The sequence below is a fragment of the Cryptomeria japonica genome, chromosome 2 (genome assembly GCF_030272615.1).
Source record: "Cryptomeria japonica chromosome 2, Sugi_1.0, whole genome shotgun sequence".
NCBI classification, from domain to species: domain Eukaryota; kingdom Viridiplantae; phylum Streptophyta; class Pinopsida; order Cupressales; family Cupressaceae; genus Cryptomeria; species Cryptomeria japonica.
Genome location: NC_081406.1, coordinates 343,975,711 through 343,996,797, shown reverse-complemented (window position 1 = coordinate 343,996,797; position 21,087 = coordinate 343,975,711).

Below are 21,087 nucleotides of genomic sequence, written 5' to 3'. Positions count from 1 at the left end.
CTGAAGAAAGGAACTTTGAAGACACCATATGAAATTTGGTATGACAAGAAACCTAATGTAAGTTACTTCAAAATCTTTGGAAGTAGATGCTATGTACACAAAGATGATAGAAATGGAAAGTTTGATAAAAAAAGTGAAGAAGAAACATTTCTTGGTTATTCTTCTAGAAGTAAAGCATTTAAATGTTTGATCAAATCATCTAACAAAATAGTAGAAAGTGCAAATGTGAAAATTGATGAATTTGCAGAAAGAAATGATGAAGGAAATTCTAAGGAACCAGAAGATTATGAAGAATTTGTCTATGTTCAATCGACAAGTCCTACCGAGAGAGTTACTGAAGAAAATAAAGAGGATATTCAGTTACCGAATGATGAAGAAGATCATACAGAGCCTACCGAGCCTGTATTAGCCAAGTATGTCAAAAGGAATCATGCATCAAGTCAAATTATAGGAGATAAAGATGATCCAGTGATGACAAGGAACAAACTGAGACAGAACACATGTTTGATATCTGAATTTGAATCGAGAATAGTGAAAGAGGCATTTAACAGTGAAGATTGGGTAAATGCTATGATAGAAGAGATTGATCAAATCAAGAAGAATGACACATGGACACTGGTCCCAAGACCGAAGGACAAAAATGTAATCGGTACAAAGTGGATTTTCAGAAACAAGCTGAATGAAAAAGATGAGGTCATTCAAAATAAAGCAAGACTAGTTTGCAAAGGATATGCTCAAGAAGAAGGAATTGATTATGGTGAGACCTTTGCACCTGTGGCAAGACTTGAAGGAGTAAGAACATTGTTGGCATATGTTGCTTTCAAAAATTTCAAGGTATATCAAATGGATGTCAAATCTGCATTTCTGAATGGTATATTAGAAGAAGAAGTTTACATTGAACAACCTGAAGGATTTGTTGAAGACAAGAATAAAGATCAGTTATGTAAATTGAACAAAGCATTATATGGTTTGAAACAAGCACCTAGAGCATGGTATGAGAGATTGCACTCTTATTTGATCAAGATTGGTTTTATAAGAACAAGTGAAAACAACAATATGTACATGAAGAATGATGAAGACAATGGAATACTGATCTAAGCCTTATTTGTTGATGACATTATATTTTGTGGGAATAATTATCTATGCAAAAACTTTGGTAATGAAATGTGCAAAGAATTTGAGATGTCACTAATTGGTGAGATAAAGTATTTTATAGGTTTACAGATACTGCAAATGAAAGATGAGATTTTCATTACTCAATCTAAGTACATAAAGGAAATCTTGAAGAAATTTGGAATGGAGGATTCAAAACCAGTAAGTACTCCTATGACTACCAACTGTAAATTATCAAAGAATGATGAATCTGCATCTGTTGATGAGACACTTTACCGATCCATGATTGGAAAGCTACAATATGTTGTCCACAGCAGACCGAATATAGCACATGCAGTAGGTATAGTTGCAAGGTTTTCTACAGATCCCAAAGACACACACATGACATCAATCAAAATAATTTTTAGATACCTGAGAGGCACTGAAGATTATGGCTTAGTATATGACAAGAGAAATGATTTTGATTTAAAAGTGTATACTGATGCTGATTGGGCATGCAACATTGATGACAGAAAAAACACAAGTGGAGGAGCTTTCTTTTTAGGAGAAAGACTAGTGAGTTGACTTAGCAAGAAACAAGGATGTGTTTCACAGTCAACAACAGAAGCTGAATATGTTGCTGCAGCATTGAATTGTACCAATATAGCATGGATCAAACAACTATTGGAAGGTATAAATGAAAAAGTTACTGAGCCAGTAACTATATTCTGTGACAATACTAGTGCCATTAACATTTCAAAGAATCATGTTATGCACTCTAAGACAAAGCACATCTCTATCAAATATCATTATCTTATAGAAGAAGTTCAAGAGAAGAAAGTGGTGTTGGAGTATGTCAGCACAAAGGAACAAATAACAGATATCTTCACCAAGCCATTGCCAAGGGACACTTTTGAGTATCTCAGAAGCAAGTTAGGAGTCCTACCCCTATCTTCTACTCATTGACCGAGTTCGGTGAAAGCATCAATTCGATGACTCTAAAGAATATCTTTTAGGAGTTGATGTTGATTTACACACTTTAGAATGTTTTCTAAAGGTGTGCAGGAAACAAAAACAATTGAAGATAAAATGCTCTAACCAAGACTGAGTTGATACCGAACAACAATGGAATTACTTCACACAGGAAGAAATTATGTATTAGTTTTCTTTTGGTATTGTTGTCAAAGGGGGAGAAGACTATTGTATGGGGGAGAGCATTTCAGAATCTCACGGCAATCCGAATCAATTAGGTCAAATCAATTGGTTTTACCATCAATGCCAAAGGGGGAGATTGTTGGCATTTCAATAAGGATATTGAGAAGGTTGTTGATGATTATGGATATAACTGATTAAGGATGTTTAGTGTCTTAATATTATTATTTTGTCATTGATGTCAAGAAATTGATTTTCTAATTCAGTATGATGTTGCCATATCTTAAGAAGTATGATTTGATGAGTATAAAGATGTCGGTAAAAGACACAGAAAGATTGTGATGAATAAGGGGAGAAATAAGTTATTCAATGGGCAACTATTACCGAGTTAGACAATGATGAGATCATGATGTTTAGATTGTTTTGATATCCTACATATGTTGTTGATTGTAAGGTTAATACTATACTATGTTACCGAGCAAAGAACCTAGTCGGTAAATTCTAAGGAACCTAGTCGGTAAACCCTAAGGTTATCGCTATCGGTTAATGAAGGTGGAATGTCTACTGAGTGAAGTTTAGTATTTACCGAGTTGCAACCGAGCTGTAATAGAATGCATTAAATGATTAAAATCGTTATTTAATGAAGGAAGCTGATGAGCTGGAATTGATTAAATGATTGGTATGTCGTGCATGAAGTTTGTTAAAGAATCTATGGCAATGGAAGATCGACAGAAAGATCTACAACTCAGATTGAACCGCAATACCTTAGCACAAGTTCCAAGAAATGTATGCAAGTTCCAAGGCGAGGTAAAACATTTTCAGATCGAAGGATACATTGAACCTAGTCAAGTTTGAAGATCTGATGGCTATGATTGATCATGGGATATGTGATCAAGGAGATTCAACGGTTAGCAAATTGTTTATAAATAAGGAACTGTTGATAAACAATGCATGCAGGAAAGTGTAAGCATAGGGATGCTACATAGTGATTACCGAGCACAGAAGCTTGAATACCTGTTTGATTAACAGAGTCTAGAGCCCAGCAAAGGGACAAGATAAGTCCTATGACTAGATTGTATTGAGCAAATAAGAATCTGCTTTAGCATTTTTTTGATGTGAAGTTGCAGATATATTTTATTATTGTTATTTTGTAAAGTGACAGAAAATCTCTTAACCAAGTGGACTTAACAGTCTTATTTGTAAAACCCTCTAGCAAGGTGACATTCTGATTGAGTGTTTGAAACCTTTTAACAAGGTCACTTCTAACAAGGTGAAGATCCTAACAGATCTGAGGGAAATCCCTTAACCGGGTCACATCTAGCAATGTGTTTGTAGTCTTTAACATGATTTACTTTTAACCAAGCATACTCTAGAAGAGTATATTTCTTAGTGGGTCCGAAATCCTATAGTGGTTTTTCCCTATTTGGGTTTCCACGTTAAATCTAGTGTTAAATGTGTTGTGATGTTTTCTGTTTATGAGTTTGCATGTTTTAAAGTTTTGGTTACTTATATCTGTTAAAGCTACCGAGGTTGAATTTGTTGATTTTATGGAAGATTAAGTTTGTATGATTCACCCCCCCTCTCATCTTGTTAGCTTGGCATCTGTACTTAACATTTAGTATCAGATCATAACAATATAACAAGTCAGTCCCGATGAGTTAGCAGTGACAATGCACCTGAGCGAGTAATGTACACCCAAGGTCACTAGATCCTCTGGGCAAACTATCTGAAGTGATTAGGGTTTTGTAAGGTCGGTGTTCTAGGTGAGATCAAGGAACCCAACAACCATCGAGTTAGAGGAACAATTGAAATTGTCTAAGTGAGCATATCATCTTGACACCTTGTGCAAGCACAACTGTGTTTTGTGCCCTACCATGTGCAAGGACACCCTCAACGTGCACCCAAGCTCATCATGTCATTGGCAGACTCAAATGACACTGAATCTACCATTGAGTGAGGCTAATGCAATGAAAGTAGATCGAAGCAACCATGAAGGTTTCATCATTCTAAATTTGACTAGGTATGAACCCAAGCACATTGTGCATACATACATGAATTTTATGCCCTAGTTGTGTAAGAGTACATGAATTTTGCGCCTTGGTTGTGCAAATGAAGATGGAAAATGTGCTCAAGTAAGAAATTGTGCAAATGAACACTAATTTTGTGCTCCCCTTTGTGTAATTGATCATAGAAAGTGCGCCCAAGCAAAGTGCGCCAAGGTTTAAAATCGCAAGCAAGGCATGTCAAGTCGGCCATTGGAGAAGAAATGCCAAAAGATGGAAATGAAGCGATTTGTTTTACTTGTCAACTCGGCCTTGAATTTGAAGAGACACCACCCTTCACGTTGGAGACACCTATATAAGAATGGGCTGAGCATTCCATTTGCTCAACCATTCAAAACATTATATTAAACTTGATTATAACTGCAGGTCCAAGTAAGGAAGGCGATTTGGTCAAGCATTTGAAAGTAACATTGAAGAAATAAGGCAAACATCAAGCAACATTGAAGAAAACTCAAACTTCTAGCATATTTGAAAATTGATTTATACCAGGCCTGTAGAAATCCTAAAGACAAGCCTGATCCAAAATTAGATCATCAACACTGATCAAAATTCCATTGCAGACCTGATATTGAGCCAAGAGTATCATTCACAGCTAATTTCAGGAAACCCTAGGGTTAAATTTTTGTTCCAAGTTCGATGTCTGAGTTATTTATATAATTTTCAAGTCTGATCTAGTCTACCAAGCACTAGTACATTTGGAGCGGTTATCCGACGAGCGTTCGTTGAAACTTAGACAACTAAACGTCAGAATTCAGACGTATTTGGGGAGAAAATCCTCGTCGCTATTTTTTCGTCGATTATTCTGATGACGAGATTCATGTTGAAATTCCAACGACCCCACGTCAAAAATTTCTATGTACCCACGACATGTTTTTTTGACGAGGACACGTCAAAATTCCGACCTCGTTACATCCTTTATCGCCATAACCTTTTTCGATGACCCTATATTTATCGCCGTAACCTTTACCGATGCATTTTATTGTTGCCAGTGTCCATCGGGATAAGTCTTATCGATAGCCGATGAGGCTATCGACAAGACATGATTTCTCCATTGTTGCTAGTGTGTGTTCTGTCGATGGACCATCTTCAAGGAGATGCCGGGATTTCGACGATTACGACAAACGAGGCTGCATCCTGCGACATTTTTGCCATCGTAGGTATGGCAACATCATCGGTTGTCTTGCGGTGTTCGTCAGAATTCCGACTTTCCCCAACATTTAAAAAATAAAATAAAAAAAATCCCAACTATTTTTGTCTACACCGATGACCCTTTATCGCTGTAACCTTTTCCGATGCATTTTACTTTTTGCCAGTGTCCATCGGATTAAGTCTTACCAATAGCCTCATCGGCTATCGACAAGACAAGATTTCTCCATTGCCACTAGTGTGTGTTCTACCGATGGACTTAAATGGTGTATGCTATCCCGATCACATGCTTCTACTTGTTAGTGTTACCATCGGGTTGACTTTTGCCGATTACAAAGGATTAATATCAACAACATTAATATCAGTGAGCTTACAAAGGATTAAGCGCAGTAGATACTTCATTATCAGGAAGATAAAGATGAAATAGCTACAAGAATGCATTAGAAGACTTATCATAAGGAATCATAATAGTGTTTAAAAAACTCATTCTCACGTGTGGAGAGGTTGCTGATGTTGATTTGAAGGTTGATCTATGTGTAAACAAACTGCTGCAATAAAAATTCAACATTTTACTTGCATTTCATGAGTGAAATCTGAAGCATATTGTGGTTTTATTTCTTCATATTGATCTGAACCCATTGGAAAGTGTTTGGTGGATGTTCTGAGAATAATTTAAATTCATTTTGAAGGTTTAATCAATCATTTTGTGCACCAAAATGTTGTCTGTCCTGAAGGTTGTTATTTAACAGTTTTTATTAGATTTTGGGGTTTATTATGGATGAATGACCCATTCCACTTTTTGTTTCTACTATGGCTTTTGGAATGGGTCCAATATGCTGTAAAATAATAGATACTAACCATATGTGTGCAGGAGAAGCATGAATGTTTGAATGGTGATCACTAAATGAGCAAGTTGTGTGTTGTGTGAGTAGGGGGTGCATGGTACCATGTATTTGATCTGAAGATTTTCCTTAATGAGGGTATTTTTTTTCTGATGGAATGTGTTAAGATATGTTGAATGCAAGGTGAGAGAACCTTTTTTTTTGGTTTGGAAGTGTTTGTGGGGTTCATTTTGAGAAGGCCCTAGTTTTTGTTCCTAGAAAGGAGGGTTTGTGTTTTGGGGTAACAAATGAGCATGGATCTTTGAATGGGAATGAAAATAATTTGTTTTTGAAGGTAACTCAAGACTTTTTTTGGGTTTGGAGTCTTGGTTGTAAGTTTTGTGGGTACTTTCTTTGTAAAAGTGGCCTAATTAGGCCTAGTTTTGGGGTAAAAGTCATCATTTCGTACAGTTGGTCCAAAGGAGTAGTGTGATTATTTTTGATATGTTTTGTAACTCTGAAAAGGGTATCTGAATATGTGATTTTGTTTTCAAGTGTTTTGGGAAGTTTGGAAGTTAAGTCCAAAAAACAAGGTTTGGAGACCTAATTGGGGAAATAAGCCTAGTTGGTACCTAGTTTGGGGTTTGGGTATAAACCAGTCATTTGGGAGTTTTAATTCTATTGAGTCATGATTTTTGGGGTATGAGAAGACCCTATGAAGTGGAAAACCAAGTTGGGAAGGTTGAAGTCAAGTTTTGGTCCCTTGAGAGGGCTTAGTGTTGAAGGGTAAGTTCGTAATCCTGTGGGTTAAAGTTCAAAATCAGTTGATAATTGTGTGAAGATCCAACCACCTAAGAAGGACCTTGGAGGAATCCAAGGGGAATTAGGCTTGGACCAAGACCTAGGCAGAATCAAAATCAGGATCCAGGGGTTTTAGTGAAGAATCAGTAACTTAGTTTAACAACCAATTTTCAGCAGTTCCTTCTCCTTTTATGCATGCTCTTTCTTCAAATTAGACCCAAAATAAAGTCAAAATGAATAATGAATGAGCAAAATGAGCTGGTGTGTCTATTCTAAAACAAAATGAACAAATGTTAAGGAATGAACAAAGAAATTGTGTCTATTCTAGAACAAAATAAACTCACAAAACCAATGAGGCATGCATTCACTTGTAATGGGGAACTGTCTTGTAGAAGCATGTTCACAACCTGCAACACTGAATATGTAATCTGAAAACAAGATGCTTAGCATCAATAAGATTAACAATGGAGCATAATGAAATATTGAAAAGTGCATTACCTTATTGATCTTCTCTTTGTTTCAAGAATAGTTTAATATTCTCTACTTAACAGGGCCAACCACGCGAAGGTGGAAGCTCATTTGGACCCTCCCCCCCCACCCCCCCGCACTCCCCCCTAATGTCACTCTAAATTCCCTGTTAATGTCTAACATTCTTTCATCCATTAATAAAACATAACATTCATTCATTATTATTGAAATGTGGCAACTGATCAGAAAAGTACTGTACACTTAGCACATATTCTTGTCGGGGTTTTTTTTTTTTTTGATGAAAACCGACATTGTAATAAAACCCTAAAAAGATCGACTTTGTTTTTGCCCTAAAAATGCATGTTATAAGCGGCTAGGATGCTTAAGGCATTGTAAGGTTGATGTATTGTTTTTGCTGGATAATAAGAAAGATTGGACGACTGTGTATGGTGGACGTAACCCATTCTGGGTGAACCACGTTAAATCTTTGTGTTATCTATGTCTTGTTTTATTTCTTTATCTTTTGTATTTAAATCTGCATATAATTGTTAGTTCATATTTACTTTGGATCTGCTTGAAACCCTAACAATTGGTATCAAAGCGAGGTTTTCTGTAAATTGGCAAGACTCTCAGCTTTAAGTGGGAGCAATCGAGGATTCCAAATTCAAGGTCGAAAAGTTTAACGACTGGAACTATCAGTTATGGAAAATGCAGATGGAGGATTACCTGTATCAAAAGGATTTGTGGCGGCCATTGGAAGGAAAGACAAAGCAAGCGACCACAATGTCAGATGAAAAGTGGGACATTTTAGATAGAAAGGCACTAGGATCCATTCAATTGTGCTTTGCACCGTCTGTAGCATTCAATATAACAGAAGCAAAAAACGACTGTAGATTTGATGGCGACATTGGCAAAGTTGTATAAGAAACCCTCGGCTTCGAATAAGGTATTTCTTATGAAGCGTTTGTTTAGTTTGAAAATGAGTGAGGGAGGATCTGTAGCAGAGCACTTAAATGAATTTAATACAATTACTAGTCAACAGTCTTCAGTAAAAATTACCTTTGCAGAAGAGGTTAGGGCTCTCTTGATTTTATGTTCTTTGCCAGAAAGTTGGAATAGCTTGGTTATGGCTGTAAGTAACTCTGTCTCTGGTAAAAATACTTTGGTATTTGATGATATTGTTGGTGTTATCCTAAGCGAGGAAATGCGAAGGAAAAGCACAGGTGAGACTCCAATATCATCAGGTAGTGTTTTGAATGTGGAGAACAGAGGAAGATCAAAGGAAAGAGGAAAAGACCCTGAGAATGAGAAGTCACGAGGGAAGTCAAAGAAAGGACGCTCTCAATCTAGGGGAAAGAAAGATTGTTGGTACTGCGGAAAGCCTGGTCATCTAAAGAAAGACTGTTGGTCTCGGAAAAACAAAGGAAACAAAAATGAAAATGACAGTAAGGAAACTAATATTGCAAGTAATACTTTACAAGATGCTTTAATCTTATGTTTGGATAATGTTAATGATTCCTGGGTAATAGATTCTGGGGCTTCATTTCATGCTACACCCCATAGAAAATATTTTTTAGATTATGTTCAAGGTGATTTTGGACAGGTATATTTGGGTGATGATGAGCCCTGCCAAATTGTTGAAAAAGGAAAGATAAAGATCAAGTTGTAGAATGGAAATGACTGGTTTCTGCAGGAGGTAAGACATGTTCCTAACTTAAGAAGAAATTTAATTTCTGCGGGGCAATTAGGTAGTGAAGGTTGCATAGTTACTTTCTTAGACAGTATCTGGAAGGTCAGTAAAGGATCATTAGTAGTAGCTAAAGGTGCGAAGGTAGACACATTATATATGTGTACTGGTAACACTTACTCTACCCTAGCTGCTTCAGATAAAGTTACTGCAGGGACAACAACAATAGATGTTGCAAGAACAGATTCGATAATGTAGCACCATAGGCTTGGTCACATGAGTGAGAAAGGGATGAAAATCCTTCACTCCAAAAATCTATTGCCAGGACTAAAGAAGATTGATTTAGAGTTATGTGAAAATTGCGTTTATGGCAAACAGAAAAGAGTCAGATTTCTCAAGGTTGGGAAAGAGAAGAAGAGTGAGAAGTTAGAGCTTGTGCATTCAGATGTATGGGGACCGGCTCAGGTATCATCTCTTATTGGCTCTTGTTATTATGTTATTTTTATTGATGACTCAACCAGAAAAATATGGGTATATTTCCTAAAACAAAAATCAGATGTTTTTGAAACTTTTAAGAAATGGAAAGCTTTGGTTGAGAATGAGACAGAAAAAAAGTTGAAATGTCTCAGATCGGATAATGGAGGTGAGTATTGCAGCAAAACATTTGAAGATTACTGCTCCTTAAATGGGATTAGAAAGCAGAAGACAGTTCCAGGAACTACATAGGAAAATGGTGTGTCAGAGAGAATGAATAGGACTATCATGGAACGCGCGAGGAGCATGAGATTGCATGCTGGATTGCCCTTACATTTTTGGGCAGATGCTATACATACTGTTGTCTATTTGATAAATCGAGGACCTTCAACCCCTTTGGATGGTGGTATTCTAGAGGAGGCATGGACTGGTAAAAAGGTAAATTATTCTTTTCTGAAAACCTTTGGTTGTGAAGCTTTTGTCCACGTTGATAAAGAAAACAGAACCAAGCTTGATGCTAAATCTCAGAAATGTACCTTCATTGGATATGAGATAGATGAATATGGCTATCGGTTATGAGATTTTGAAAATAAGAAAATAACTAGAAGTAGAGATGTTATATTCAATGAGAAGGTTATGTATAAAGAACAGATGCAGGAAAAGAAGCATGAACGAGACAAGCAAGAATATGTGGTGTTGGATGAGATTCCTGAAAATGAAATGCCACAAGTACTCGATGCTCAGCAACAACAGAATGTCCCACAAACTCCTGCAAGTGTTAGACGTTCTACGAGGTCAAGTAGACCCCCTGAAAGATTTTCTCCTTCTTTGTATTCTATATTATTAACTGATTCTGGCGAACTAAAAGAATATGAAGAAGCAATGCAGGTGAATGCCAAACAACAATGGGAGCTAGGCATGAAAGAGAAGATGGACTCCTTGATGAAAAATAAGACTTGGGACATAGTCCCTTTACCTGCAGAAAAAAGAGCCTTGCCTAACAAATGAGTTTATCGACTGAAGGAGGAGGAAGGAGGTCAGAAAAGATATAAGGCCAGACTTGTGGTAAAAGGTTTTGCACAGAAAAAGGGTATAGATTATAATGAAATATTTTCTCCAGTTGTAAAAATGACTTCAATTAGAATTGTACTTAGTTTTGTGGCTGCAGATGATTTACATCTTGAACAATTAGATGTGAAAACAACTTTTCTCCCTGGAGATTTGGAGGAGGAAATTTACATGTTGCAACCACAGGGATATGAGGTCAAAGGTAAGGAGAACTTGGTGTGCAGGTTGAAGAAAAGTTTGTATGGCCTAAAGCAAGCACCCCGACAATAGTATTTAAAATTTGATAGTTTCATGGCTGAAAACGGTTATCATAGATGTCATTCTGATCATTGTGTATATTTTAAGAGATTGGATAATGACAGTTATATTATCCTATTGCTTTATGTTGATGACATACTTGTTGCTGGTTCTAACATGGAACACATAAATTATCTTAAACAGAAATTAGCCAGGTCATTTGCTATGAAGGATTTGGGCGCAACTAAGCAAATTCTGGGTATGAAGATTACACGGGACAAAAAAAATAGAACCTTGAATTTGTCCCAAAGTGAATATATAAAGAAGGTGTTGAAAAGATTTAACATGCAAGATGCAAAATCAGTTAGTACACCGTTGGCTAGTCATTTCAAATTGACTAAGGAGATGTGCCCAAAGGCACAGGAAGAAGTAAAGAAAATGTCTAACATCCCGTATTCATCAGCTGTTGGCAGTCTGATGTATGCAATGGTATGCACAAGGCCAGATATTGCACATGCAGTGGGAGTTGTGAGCAGGTTTATGAGTAATCCGAGTATGGAACATTGGAATGCTGTGAAATGGATCCTTCGATATTTGAAAGGAACCACTACGAAGGCATTATGTTTCAAAGGATCTAATGCTGCTTTGAGTGGATTTGTTGACTCTGATCTGGCAGGTGATGTTGATTCACGGAGGAGCACTACAGGGTATATCTTTACTTTAGGGGGAACTGCAGTTAGTTGGATTTCTAGGCTGCAAAAGGTTGTTGCACTTTCAACCACTGAAGCTGAGTATGTTGCTGCTATAGAAGCCAGCAAGGAGATTATTTGGTTACAATGTTTTCTGGAGGAATTGGGTCAGACACAGGAGGATCGCCCATTGTATACTAATCGCTAGAGTGCCATTCATCTTGCGAAGAACTCTACTTTTCATTCAAGGACAAACCACATTCAGCTCAGGTACCACTTCATCTAGACTGTTTTAGAGGAGGGTTAGTTACGGCTTGAGAAGATTCACACAAGTGAGAATCCTGCTGATATGTTCACGAAGGCAGTTCCACAGGAGAAGCTGATTTCTTCATCAGTTTCTGTTGGTCTTCTTGATTGATAATTGTGGAATTTATACCAGTGGAGTCCCAGTGTTTTATCCAGCGGATGTTGCATGTACAATGGTGTCGTGTAGTATCAGTCTCCAAGTGGGAGATTGTTCGGTGTGGAGCCTGATCAGTCTCCAAATGAGAGATTGTTGAAATGTGGCAACTGATCAGAAAAGTACTGTACACTCAGCACGTATCCTTGCCGAGGTATATTTTTTTTTGATGAAAACCGACATTGTAATAAAACCCTAAAAATGCCGACTTTGTTTTTGCCCTAAAAACGCATGTTATAAGCGGCTAGGATGCTTAAGGCATTGTAAGGTTGATGTACTATTTTTGCTGGATAATAAGAAAGATAGGACGACTGTGTATGGTGGACGTAACCCATTCTGGGTGAACCATGTTAAATCTTTGTGTTATCTGTGTCCTGTTTTATTTATTTATCTTTTGTATTTAAATCTGCATATAATTGTTAGTTCATATTTGCTTCGGATCTGCTTGAAACCCTAACAATTATCACATAACATTCATTAACACATAACATTCATCAACATTCATTAACATTCATTAACAAGTAACATTCATCAACATTCATTAATACATATCATTCATTAACATTCATTAACACGTAAAATCTAGTTAACATATAATAAGATTACAATCATTTTTTTTTCTTTCTTTTTGAAGCTTGGTGGTAAAGACTAAGTGGACGATCATTGTCTTCATCATTTTTCCCCTCTTCAGTTCTTTTGCCCTCTGCTCGTGATCTATTTAATGTATGCCTAGTCCTATACTCACGATGAGGATGCGTATGCAAAGGGGGGTCCGCTGCAATAACAAAGAAATGGGTTAAATTCATGAGTTTTATTATTATTGTTACAAGTATTTCATTAATTAAAAGAAAATTATAGGGGTGCTCTTTACCTGATGGGGCCACATCATCTTCCTAATCATTTTGTCTAGCCTCATCCTCAACATCCTGAACACCCTCTAAATCCTCTGGAGTTGAAACACGAAAGGTTACATTAGTCAATACACCAATTGCAATTAAATTTGTTTAAAGGAATAACAATGGTCCTCTTTACTTGGTGCGGCCCCATCACGTTCCCGATGTTGTCTACCTGGATCATGCTCAACTTGTTCACCATGGTCTACATGCTCTAGAATAAAAACAAAAAAAGTTACATTAATTACTACACCAATTTCAATTAAAGATGTTTAACTGTAACAAGCATTACATAAAAAAAAAAAATTGTTTAGCATGTGAATACCTCCAGTACTGGAATGCACACTACGACCTTCATCATGTGTAGGTTGTGTTCCACCCTGTGCAGGCTGCATTCCAATGTCATGTGCATAGTTATGATTGCTTGATTATTTAAAACAAATACAATCACATTATGTTAGAAATTAACATCGAATAGATTATTGCTCAGGTATTCAATTTTAAATAATTTTCATTTAGCTTATTTACATGATTGAAAGATGCATTGGAATCTTCTGTTTGCCCACTCAATCCTTTTAGACGTTTAGCCATGGCTCTATAGCCCTCCTGGAAGGAAATTTTCATGTCATCTTCTATGGGCACTCTATTGAATTCAAAGCCCTTCATCTTTTGCTTAATATCATGAATTTTGCTTGTATTATTTAATGATTAAAAAAATTGTTTGCAATTTATTATTTCGATGCGATATTTCATTTATTGATACTTACAATTCGTGTGACAACTTTCATATAACCACTAGAGCCGAGTTTGTGTTGCTCGTGCTTTTCTATTCTTGCCTTGGTTTCCTTTGATGTGTTGAGCAATCTATGAAAAGTTTGAAATATGTTAGATTATATAAATATAAAGAGTAATTAGTACATAATTACATTCTTAAAAGTATCACATACCTTCTTCTGCCTAGTGGTGTATTTCATTTTTTCCTTTCAACTCTCTCCTCGCATCCAAATCTAGGTCCTTCTGCTCCCTCTCTAGAATCATGGGGGGACGCTCGTACTTTTTGTTCTTCTCTAAATGTGTCCTATACTGGTCCCTCACATACTTTAGATGTTTGCCAGCTTGGTCAAGGACCTTGCTTTTCTCAAATGTGTCATTTCCAAACAACCCAACCAAACGGTTTATGAGCTCATCTTTTAACTTTTTTTCTTGCTCATTCCACCGTTTACGTATGGTGGGACCGAAGATCTCCAATGTAATTTCATTAAGATTTTTATAAAAAATATCATTTTCTGCAAACACATCATGGGATGATTAGTCCAAAACGAGTGATCAATAAGTAAATTACAATTACTCTATATAGCATAATAATTTTAAAGTACTTGGAACCTTCTCTATCTTTATGGGAAGCAAATCTTCGGTCACCACAAATGTGATCGGTAATGTTCCCGTACTAGCAATACACGAAAATCTAGGAAATGTTGCTATGTTATCACCACTAGTGGCCTCTACATTCTCATGTATATGTCTTGCTGCAGAAAATCAATCCACTATGAAATGCCCCCAAGAAAGAACACTTCAAGGGAAATAAAGACATAACAAAAGAGAGAGCAAAAGAGGTATCTACCAACTCCGGGGTCAGTATGATGTGCACTATTGGATGTCTGCATGCTGCGTGTTGTCGATATTGCAGTTGGCAATATAGGTGGGGATGATGGGATCTGATGAGGCGACGTTTGCATAGGAACATGGACATCACCTAAAGAATAATACATTAAATATACAAAACATTAAATATATGAGCAATAACGCAGTGGTGCAGGAGAACCAAGAGCACAATGAGGAACTAGGACCAATTTTTTAAAGTAGAACAGTCAATTTTAGAGCCTTTGAATAATAAAAACTTTTGAATTCCCTGCACTTTTTTCTTAGTTTTCTGAATATTGTAGTTTGTTATACACATGTTTTACACCATCAAATGCATTGATTGGATTTGGAAAGTGGTTGGATATTGAAGTGGAATGAATATACTTTCATTTCCTTTTGGTTTCATTAATTTTGGATTTGTTTTTGAAAAGTTATAGCCATTTTGGTGAAAACTGTCCAAACCCTACCTAGGGCTGGCAACAAGCACTCAAAATGTAATATCTTTTATTTTCTTGCCAAATAAGCCTACAAATGGGCATAAATCTGTATTATATTGTGTACTTTCATTTCATCAAGTGTGCAGGGTTTTCTCTCCAAGTTTGGCACGTGATTTGAAGACTTTTGGGACTGTTTTGAGTGTCTCAGTCCAAGAAGGACAGTGAAAAGGCAGATTTGTGAGGGTTTGGTGCAAAAGTACATATGAATGAGTGTTGGTATATTGTTGGGAGTTGAATAAGGTGTGTGGGGAGTCATCTCAGAGATTTAAAAGGAGTTTTGAAGCCTTAAAAGACCTTGAACCAAAGATGTGACATGACTGTCCTCTTGTATTGCCTCATGACAACAAACTTGAAAACAATAATAAAAATCTTTTGACATGTGAGGGTTGAATGAAAAATAGTCTTGAAAGATAGTGTGGATGGAAACCTCAGTGTGTGGTGTATGTTTGGAAGGAGGTTTGAGTGTCTTGAGTCAAGATTGGGTGTTTATGACAAATGATTTCTTAATTCCTTTATGGCTGTCCTAAACTTTACATAGACTGTCAACTTATGAAAATAGTGAGAATATTGTCTCTCATGTGCAAACCAGGTAATGTGTCGGTATGTGGGGGTCTGAGTAAACCCTAGGAATAATGTTGAATGCCATTGGGAGTGATTGAGAGTTCCAAAGTGAGGGTATGGAGTCTTAGATAATGATTGTCCTAATTGGTATGTTTGAGTCAATGAATTGTGACTTGGCAACTTGGGTGTTGTGAAACCTTGAAGGATGTATGAATGTATTGTGCCATGTATGGAGGCATAAAAAATCGAGTCAAATGGTGTGTGAGTCAGATGACCTTGAGTGGAAGGTTGTCCCTAGTTGATGAGTTATAGTGTGGATGCTCTGCAACAATTATAAAATGTGCAGGGAAGTCACATGTTTGATAACAACAAGGAGCCTATGAACACATAAAGGATATATCAGAGCATCAAAGTAGTTTTAATGTATGGAACATGGTCATCACCTGAACTACTTGGTGTACCCTGATCATGGCTACCAACTTGATGAGGACACAATATTTCCTGTAAAAACAACACGTACATATTTTAGTTCCTGACATAAAAGAGTATGAAATATGATGTTAGGGATCCCACAGATACTGAGAGGGGGGGGGGGGTGGTGGGGTGAATCCGTATCTAACCGGTAATTAGAATTTTTTAACTTAAAACATGCAGAACATAATATAACAGTGTACCGGTATGCAAGAAATAATGCTATAAACAGAATAAAAAACATCCACATGAAAAGCACACCATAACACAAGATTTTAATGAGGAAACCCGGTGGGATTTGTGACCCACAATATTCACTCACTGGCCAATAAGAGAATATTACTTACAATAGGGGCCTGCACATGCAGGAAGGCCATCTGCCTAGAGCTCACTGCTCAATGGGAGGTCTCATTGACTTACAATAAGGATTATACAAATCCAATATCTTGTACTGCTTTACAATAGCATCTTTAATGCCATATTCAGTACCGGTTCTTGCTTTGTTCTTTACATATACCTTTTGACCTAAATTTCACACAATAGGTCTGCTTAATATTTTCCTATAATACTTCTACATCATCACAAATATCTACAATGATCTCTTTTATAAGAGTCATTTTACAATTTGCCAAGTCGGCTTACACATTTTTACAATAATAAACAAAATATAATATAACAAAATCCTGTCGGCCTTTGTGTCGGTGCCGGTGTCCTGAGTACCGATGTCGAGTGTGATTTGCTGATGCCGATATAATGCCTTTGTTGGTGCCATAAGATTGCAAGGTTGCCATCAATGACAAAACCTTCAATCACATACAATGTCTCATTGGAGTGTGCATATGCCAACAATCTCCCCCTTTGGCATTGATGGCAACACTCATGAGAAATTTCAAAAGGTATCCAAAAATGTTACCAAAAATGTGAGAGCTCTCGCTGAGCATATGATTCCTGTGATTTGAATTTTCTCATCCCACTACTCCCCCTTTGGCATCAATGACAAAGGTTGTCAAGATGTCAGTAGAGTTTGTAGTTTTAACCTTGTAGCTGGGTAGTTATAATTTGAAAAAGATCTCCCAAAATTAATTTTATGCTATCCATAAACTTTTTGCTATCCTTTATTGCTTTCTCTGTTCTCTTCACTGTACCGGTGAGATGCTGCAAATGCTCTGCCGGTGTTTTGCTGCCCTGTATTAGTGCCTCAGATACTTCCTTCTGCAGAGATGCTAGATAGTCCAATCTTGGACTTAGTTTTGATCTCAAATGTTTTGCCTTATTTATTATCCTTTCTTTCTCTCTTTCCAATTTAAGTAGTTCTTCCTCAAAATTTGTTATCTTCTCCTCAAAAACTGATAGTGTATCAGGTGAGTTGACAAAACTATCTGCAAGTTTATTGATCTCATCTTGTACCTTGCTCATTTTCTTATCTATATCTACAGTCAAAAAGTTTGTTTTACAGGTATCTTTGTACAAATTTTTGTACTCTTTCAACAAATTACATAATTCCGGTAGAAGTGTGTCAAAATCTCTATTACACTTCTTTATTTGCTCATCAAAGAATTTCTGTTTTTCAACTTCTACTTTATCCTTCACTGACTCTTCTTTTATTTTCTTAATGTTTTCTGAGATATATTTACACAGTGTATCCAGTTGTCCTAAAGAATTTTTATTGTCTATATTACAGTTGGGAGCAATTACCTTCAAAATTGGTATGGTATCATCAATTGCTTTGTAAGCCTGTGAGCTGCAGTCGGTTATTTTCTTGATAGAATCAAGTAGTACCTCTATCACATTGGTTGATTTGAAGCTTGATGATGAATCAACAATTTGAGTACCGGTGGAAGTAACCAAGCTTGTATTGACCTCTGGTAGGTCTGTTTGTGTCTGCATTTCTTTAAGCAATGGTTTTCCTACTTCACTAGTTGCCGGTGGTACTGTTTCCTGTTCCTGTTCCGAAGCCTTTTGCTCTGTTTGTTGCATTGCCTCAGTCTGTGTCTGAGTCTCTACCTTTTGTTTTTTTATCTTTTGTCGGTTTCTCTTGTGAGTTATTAGTTTCCTCAGCTACCGGAGGCTCACTAGCCATATCTGTCTTATCTGTTGTATCTTTGTCTACCACTATGTTGATCTTCTGAGTATCAACATCCACAATATATAGGACTTCAGGATTAGGATTATTATCCTCTACATCCATACTCTCAGCTGTCGGTTGATCTTCAGTAGTTGTTGTTTTTACTGGTGGAGTATTTAAACGAGGTGGGGGTAAGTTGTCCCTAACCTTGATACTTGGTGGTCCACCAACTTTTCCTTTCCCCTTGTCTCTATCTTTCTGATAAACTTTTATGGGTTTGGGGTTCTTGTACTCTTCTTGTTTTTCTTTCTCAACCAAGAATATATCCCATCCATTTTCTGTTTCCTTTGTTACTTCATTAACTCTTCCTACCATTAAAGCAACGTGTCGGTGTGCAATAGAAAATACTGTCGGTTGGCTTGAGCAATTAGGTCATCAATTTCTTGTGGAGAGTTTACCGGATATACAACAAGTAGCTTTTCAATCTTTATTTTCTTATCCAGTTCTATCACAACTTGTCTTCTTGCTTCTAGTCTTTTGAATAGTTCATCAGGAATTTCTTTGACTACTTCCATCAAAAATTTCTTGTACATATCCATATGTAATATAACACTATTTTCAACTTGCTATTTTTCATCAGCTGTTAGAGTGTCATATATTTTCTCTATGTTCTTCAATTTACCTTCCTCTGTGATTTCATTCAGTAGTATATCAAGAGGGGCCAAGTCTTTGTTTGTCCTTTTCTTCTTCTTGGGTGTCAGTTTCTTCTTTGGTGTGGCCTTTCTAATCGGAGATCTCACTGCTTGTTGCTTTTGCCTTATCCTCCTGGGTGAGGGTGTGGTTGCCGGTGAGGGATCTCTTTTTCTTACAACTCTTTTGAAAGTTTCAAGCATGTCACTTCCTGAAGAAGTTCCTACTGGTGATAGGTGAGTTTCAGGTTGTGGAGCTGCTAACTCATCCTCTGTTATATCGGTTTTCTTCAATACATCTTCTTTGATGGCTTTTGCTTGTCTGGAACCTTTCCTTACAACTGCCTCAACCTTTTTCACCCTTTTCTTTGATTGAATTTGTCTTTCAATATTTTCTGCACTACCAAATACTTCTTCCTTAGGTTCTCTAGGGGCTTCCAGAAGTGCTTTAGCATATGTTTCAACTATGTGATCATCTGTTTCATAGCCCATCTCGGTTACCCAAATTGTCCTTGGGATGACTGCTTCCATCCAGATTTCATCTTTCTTGATGACAAAGCATATTTCATCTTTGTATTTGTCTACAATCTTCTGTGATAACCTTATTCTTTTCTTCATTTTGATCTTTAATGCTTGAAAAAAGTCATGAATATTGTTTTCCTCGTTCTCACCCATGTTATTGAATAGTTCTGTTAATTGTTTGCATACCGGTATATCATATCCAAGTTCTTTGTAACCTATACCGGGAACCTGTTTTGTTATGTGTAGCATCAGACATACTAACAGATTTCCAAACCTGAAAGTTCCTTTCTTGTCCTTCTTGATCTTTCTAAGGTTGTCAATTAATTCATCTTTTAACCACTCACATATATCAAGTTTTGCATTGTCTGTGACCATGTCATAAGCACTCTTAATGCATAAGCTTGAAACTAAATTAAGTCTATTTGCATGAGTAGCTTTATATCCTAATATCATGCTGATGAATCTCACATTGATATCTGTTACATCATTAACTCTTAGGGACCTCTTGTCGAATGTTGCACCAGTTAGGTTTATAACTAGGTCATTGGAAACTTTCTTGGTTTTATCTGGTCTTTTACCGGTGGTCGGTAACCCTGTGACAGCTTCCTTGGTGATCTTATGGACTGCATCCAGCTAGAAAAACTCACCATGTACCCTACTTAAGACTATCCTAATCACATCCTTGGGGAATTCAGGAATGCTAAGGATCTCTGTAAATCCTAGGGTCTCAATAATCTTGTGTTCATCTTTTACATTGCCGGTATTATCACATATTACAGTTTTAAACATGGTTTTAATTTCTTCATCTCCTAACTCTTCAATGTTGCAGTGGATGTACATTCTGGGATCTTCAACATAAACAACTCCCTTAGGAATTTGAGAAAAAGGACCTAAGGTATCATCTTTCTTTGCTACCTCGGGAACTAACTAAAATACGGGCCTAGGTCTTTTTATCACTTCAACAACAGTAGGGTTTGCTATATATTCAATTGCAGAGGTGGATGCCATGATTAAATACCTTTTATTGCCTTAGGATGGATGATTGCTTGGAGTGTTCTTGCTTCTTGCTCTAAATGCCTTAGCTCGGAGTCTTCGCGCTCTTCGTAAATTTGAAATCTCGGTGAAATGAAATGGAGCCAAAACCCTGATTATATAGTGTCTATCCGCTATCTACCACATTAATTACATGCTGGTTAAGTATTCACTTAACATTGTTTGTCGGTAATAAGTAATTTCCAACTTCTTATTTCTAACCGAGGGAATAATAGCACATGTATCAATAGATTGCCAAACCCTCAAGGAAATTTTCTTCAATTAGATGAAGAACTTCCTGCCAGTGGAGCATTGCTCTGTCCTTCCGGTGAAGCATCACTCTGTTCTGCCGATGAAGCATTGGTTTGTTCTACCGGTGGAGGAGTATTCCCAATATTTAGATCAACTTTTCTAATCCATTGTTTTTAGAATTCTTGCTTAACCTCTTCAACTTTTTCTTTACCTTTCAAGCTAGAACTTTTGTTGTCTATCGATAGTCCTTTACTTCTACAGAATTTAGCAATATGCCCAATCTTGTTACATGCATAACAAGTTACA